The sequence below is a fragment of the Bidens hawaiensis genome, unplaced genomic scaffold (assembly GCF_021521415.1).
Source record: "Bidens hawaiensis isolate Kalapana, Puna unplaced genomic scaffold, B.hawaiensis_p1.1 tig00006368_1, whole genome shotgun sequence".
In the NCBI taxonomy this organism is placed as follows: domain Eukaryota; kingdom Viridiplantae; phylum Streptophyta; class Magnoliopsida; order Asterales; family Asteraceae; genus Bidens; species Bidens hawaiensis.
Window position 1 is genome coordinate 786,978 of NW_027491426.1, and position 6,000 is coordinate 792,977.

The following is a 6,000-nucleotide window of genomic DNA, read 5'->3' on the forward strand; positions in this document are numbered from 1 at the left end:
TTTCGAGTGAAGGGGACCAAATGTAAGGCCCCGATCCCCGGGAACCCCACAGTTGGTAATCATTCAAACACTCGTAAAATTAAATAAACTTAAAAACCGTTTCTTCCATTAAAACAAACGTATCAGAGTATCAATTTTTGCGGAAAACATGAAAAATGAAATAAGTTCCCGAAACCCGGGAATTTTGCCCAAAATCCAAAGTAAATATAACTTTTATAAGTTTTCTTGAAATAAAATATTCATAACAATTCTTCCTTCCAGTATGCCGTTCACCATCCAAGTAGCTCCATGCACGTCCAAGTGAGAAGGCATCCTCTTCCAAATCCTGAAACTTACACTAACATGCACACAAAGTCAGCTTGAGCTGAGTGAGTTCAAGTTTTAAGTAAAAGATATCAGTAGTAAAATCATGATAGCCATACCAAAGGTTTTCTAAAAGTAAAAAGGTACATCCATCTAATCATCATTATCGAACTTAAACATCCTCATACATATATATACAAGTGTATATGTAAACATCCATTCAATAACATTCCTATATACATAACTGTATATATATATAACATCCACTATAACATCAGGGTGGAGCAAACGTACAACCCAAACACGTAACATCAGTGCATGCAAACACGAAGTAGGCATACACAACATCAGTAGTCGAAACGACTACAACATCACCAAATAGAGGCCAAGAAATAATGTATATATATATATATATATATATATTTAACATCCCAAGGCTTACCATATACTAGCAAGCCTATATAAAATCATTTTAAAAACATTTCATCAAGTAACAAAATATTTAGGTGCGTATGCTAGCCCAAAACTTAAAAAGAGTAAAAGGGGCATCATGAACTCACCTGAGATCGATCGAATACTTGCAACGAGCTAGGAAGTTCCTAAGGGCACAATCACAAGCAAGAGCCTGTAAATTATACATAACATGTTACTAAACTAGACTGTAGGAACACTCTAGCTTAATGGGTCGTACAAGCCCAACACTTTGGCCCAAGGCCCAATACTTGGCCCAAGGCCCAAAGATAGTCAAATCGGGTCGAATGCGCGTGAAATAATTCTTAAAACCATTTGTTAACCGAATCAGCCTCGAATGGACAAAATTCCGTCTTAACTCTTTTCATTCATCATAATTATGTCACCGGAGTTGATAGGGTTGACGGTCCTTTTTACAACACTTACTTTAACATTTAAACGAAAATTCGCGCACCGCCGACTCGATTGACTAAGCACTAACCACGACAGCCCCGAGCACCAAAAAAATAATTTTTCCACAGCCCTTAAACCTCCTAGGGCTGCACAAACTGAATCGGTCGGTCACCCGATCAACTAACGCATCAAACTCAACAATTTACAATTCTCCACCCGATAAACCATAGTTTTCGAACTAAAATCGATTGACTGACCTAAACACCTCCAATGACCATGAAATTTTAATATGATGTACATGTCATACCTAGTGGGATTTTGATGCGAAAACCTCACTCGAAACATTCCCGGAAATGCTCAATTGGGCAGCCACCCGGTTAGCCTACAACAAGACGTTTTTCGATCAATACGCGTAATATGAGGGTCAATTAACGTGAAAAAGACTTGGGGAATCGTAGTGCATACCTTGAATTGAAGTTCTAAGGCTTAAAGTTGGCTGCAAAAAATAAAATCGGTGGTCTTGTGGCTGCTCCTTTCTGCCGATCGCTGCAGGTATAGGGCTAGGGTTTTAGTTTTTTTTATGTTATAATTTAAGATATTACACTCTAGTCCTTCTAGATTCAAGTGTAAGGCAAAATGGAAGGAATAGTTAGGTTCTTTAACGTACCGGGATGACGTGAAGGCTTTTGAGAAGCGTCGGTTAAGTCCCGATAGTTATACATACTCTACAAGCTTTAGTTCTTCAAACCGGATTTAACGGGTGTTACACCAAAATATAAGAATAATGGCAAAAACAGAAATTTGAATACATTTTTTTATATTTAATTAAAAATAATTCTTTAGGAGTTTTTAAGTTTTCTCACTAAAGATGAGTTTTCTCTTGATCCTCTCTCTCTCTCTCTATATATATATATATATATATATAAATAACTTGTTACATAGTTTCAAAAGAGAACCAAAATGGGTAGGGAGCCTTACCATACAAGTTTTTCACTACATGCATATCTAGGTGAACACAACCCACTCACATAGGTTTAACTAGATGATTGTCCTAACACTCCTGTTGTTAATACAACTGATAACATATACACTCCCAAAGTTAAAAAAACGCTAATGCGGAATCCGTGCACTTGTTAATCTCGGCAAGTTGCTGCTCAACAAATGAAACTCGTTGGTCGGCCTGCTCTACTTTCTTTTTGGCTACCTCAGCTCTGTGCTTAACCTCTAGTGCTTTTCCTGAAGCGGCCCAGGCTTGACTTTCCTCCTTTGTAATACGAGTAAGGAGTGTACTAAAAATGTGGTCATCATGAGAAACCTCCTCTTGTATCTATAAGGGACCAAGAATATTCTGCATCTCATGACCAACCTCTCTAATCTCGTCAACATTCGATCTGAGTGCTTCGATTTGGTAGTCATAACGGAGGCCACGTGTTATTTGTAGGGAAATAGTATCCTCTATTGGCTCTCTAGTAATAGGTAGGAGTAGGGGTGGTCGAGAGGACTCACTGACCTCTAAAGCAGGGGGGTCACCCTCCACATCACGCCAATCCTGGACAACACGCCGTACGAATGTCCATTTCCGATGGAATACTCTATGCTTCTTGGGTACTGGAACAAGGATAAAGTCAGTAGGGTTGTTCATTAGAGTCATCGGCCTCTTTCCGTGTAAAGCCCAATCATCTCTCGTAGTCTGTTGTGGGGATAATGGTGTAAGTTCCACCGGCTCAAGTGTTGGTGCAGCAGAAACCTTAACTGGAGTAGAATTATATACAATGTGCTCCTTAGGTACAATAGCAGATGAATGAGCCTCTTCTGGCTCACTGTCGGGACCAATGATAGGATACTCTATCTCCTCGAAAGAATCCTCGTACTCTAAAAGTGACTCATCCAGCGGCACCTCAGGTGACTCCAGAACATGCTCGTCTATGTGCTCAGTCTATCAGAGTTCTCGGTTAAGTATGAGGTTTATGACAATAATATTCACATAATAGTGATTTAACAATAACAATATATGTATGAGTTATGCTATTCAATGCAAAATGCCTGTGTCGTGAGCCGTGGATATAGCTTATACCTACTCATGTAGACCTAGTTCGCTGTAACCCATGGCTTTGATATCAGTCTGTCACACCCCCGCCAAAGGCGAAAACGTGGGGTCGTGATGACATCATGGATCGTAGTCACTGTTTATATTGAACAAACTCTCAATGGATTGTTTTAAACAAAAGAGTTTCAACATGCATTGGAACCCTTCTCCCAGATTACATCGCAATTGTTTCAAATATTTGGCAAACCATAAGTTTCGCCAAGTTTCACAAATACAGAGTTTTTAAAATATGGCCTACGTCCTAGAGGCTATAAGATGAAAATTCCCAAATTGCATCCTAGTTCGTGTGACTCCATATGCGTTCCAATGCTTCAATCACGTGAGAATGCATGTATAAAAACGTCAACAAAATTGTTGGTGAGTTTCATAGGTTTATATGACATCTAAAGATATGTGCTTCAAGGAGTCGACTGGCATTGTCTTATGTAGACAATTCCTCAAATAGTTGCCATTAGCTCTATAATTAAGACCTAACATTGTTCTATGAGCACCCCTCTTGATTTTTAAGGCAAAAACATCGAAGTCATCTGTTAGGCAAATATCACCCTCTAGACCTCCAATCTAAGTTAGTGCGACTAACCACGGGTGGGGTGTGTTAATCCCAAATAGTACTATTCACATTGGCCACATCGATAATAGCTATTGATCATAGATTCTAGGGGACTTTCGGTACATTATTGTTTCCAACCCATATAACAAAATGAGACCACGTTTCAACTCTTTTATGAACATGTGTTTCTCCATGCAATCTCCCCCAAGGGTTTCAAAACAGTTTAATTAAAAAGGGCTCTAAGACTCACCTGATTCTCAAATGCGCTAGATATTATGTAAGTCCAAATCTCGTTCTACCGGTTCCCTATAATGTGCAAGAACAATTTAAGTCTAATGTTTCATTTTCGACACATAAGCAGTTCATGGCCTTGTCTCACCCAACTAGTTAAACGTGTTTCAATATTATCTACTTAAATATGATTTGATGACCCGTTGATGATAAGTTTGTGATTCTTATTTGTATAAAATTATAAAAATAGTAATATATCTTTTTTTGTCGAGTAAGCTATGGTTTTCGTCCCTGTGGTTTGTCCAAATCTGCCATTTTAGTCCAATAGTTTCAAATTTACGATTTTCGTCCCTGTGGTTTCATTTCACTTGCAATTAAACCTGATCACACTAACCCCGTTAAGTCTGGCCGTTCACGTGAGGGGCAGTTTTGTCCTTTTTTCTCCCCAAATAAACCCCGTCTCTAATTCGCAAGCCCTCTCACGTTAGAGGCCGAGGTGTATTTGGGAAAAACATGACAAAAATCCCCCTAACGTAAGGGGCACCCTGATGGGTTTAACGGCCCAACTTAACGAGGTTAGTAGGATCGGGTTTAATTGCAAGTGAAATGAAACCACAAGGACGAAAATCACAAATTTGAAATTATTAGACTAGAACAGCAGTTTTAAACAAACCACAGAGACGAAAACTACAGTTTACTCTTTTTTGTCTCATGACACTATGTCGTTTTTCTTAGCCAAACATGTTTACTTTTTCTTTTGTAAAATATATAAACACATTATATATTTTTATTTCTAAATATTTGTTTAATACATAAGTCTCATAAAATATAATATAAACATACTTTTTAAAATACCGTTTTCTTTTATTAAAGTTTCATAAATTTAGCATATCCTCTCTCTCTCTTTATATATATATATATATATATATATATATATGGAAGATTTCAAATGAGAATCCCTTTGAGTTTTAAGAACTCGAAAGAACTCAGTGTAATGATTTATTTTTTCGAATTTTTTTTACACATGCGTAATATGTATAGGTTACATATACGTAAAAAAATTACAGAATTTTTTACGCACCGAGTCGACTTTTTACACATGTGTAACGGATGTAAAAGTTAGTGTAACCACTTACATCTTTATTCTCTCTCATACTTTGACTTTTTGCCAGATTTAATATCAACCACATGTTCCAATCCATTTAATTAAATGTGTGGACTAGAATGAAGTTCTTAAGTTCTTACAACTCAACATAGTTCTCAAAAGATCCCTCCCCTATATATATATATATATATATATACTTTTTAACGAACTTAGATATTTTCAAATATATGCTTTTAATTTCTCCATGCATAATTACACTATATAATTATGTTTAGACATCAAATGAACGCTTTCGTGAAAATCATTCTTTTAAATGTGTTACTATATATTTCAAAAAGGAACGTACGTGTGCATTCTTATTCTTATACAAACCTGTACATTTTTAAAAGCATTTCATAATCCTACACATTCTTTTCCAAGTTTACATTCATAAGTTTAACAAAGTGTATAGGAACATTTATATAGTGTTATAAGCCACTTTTAACATTGTTTATATATATTTCAAAGTTCCTTTAACCGTGGACTTAGTATCACAACATATCAACATATATGAGTTTAAAAGATGAATCTATTTATATTTTTGTGTGGGCTAATATATAGCAAAATTTTATAATTACTTTGTTTATGTAAGGGTATTGCTAGGTGTTTTACAGTAAATCAAGTTTACAATTTATGTTACTCTTCAAATGATACTTAGGCTATGTTTTAATATACTCTTTTTTTTGTGATTAAGGATCATGAACCAAGTTTATACTTCATAAAAACATAGATTTGGGATAAGTTTAGATTAGAATGTTATGAGGTTGGATTATTAATAAGAAAAAGAAGAATGCCCTTGCG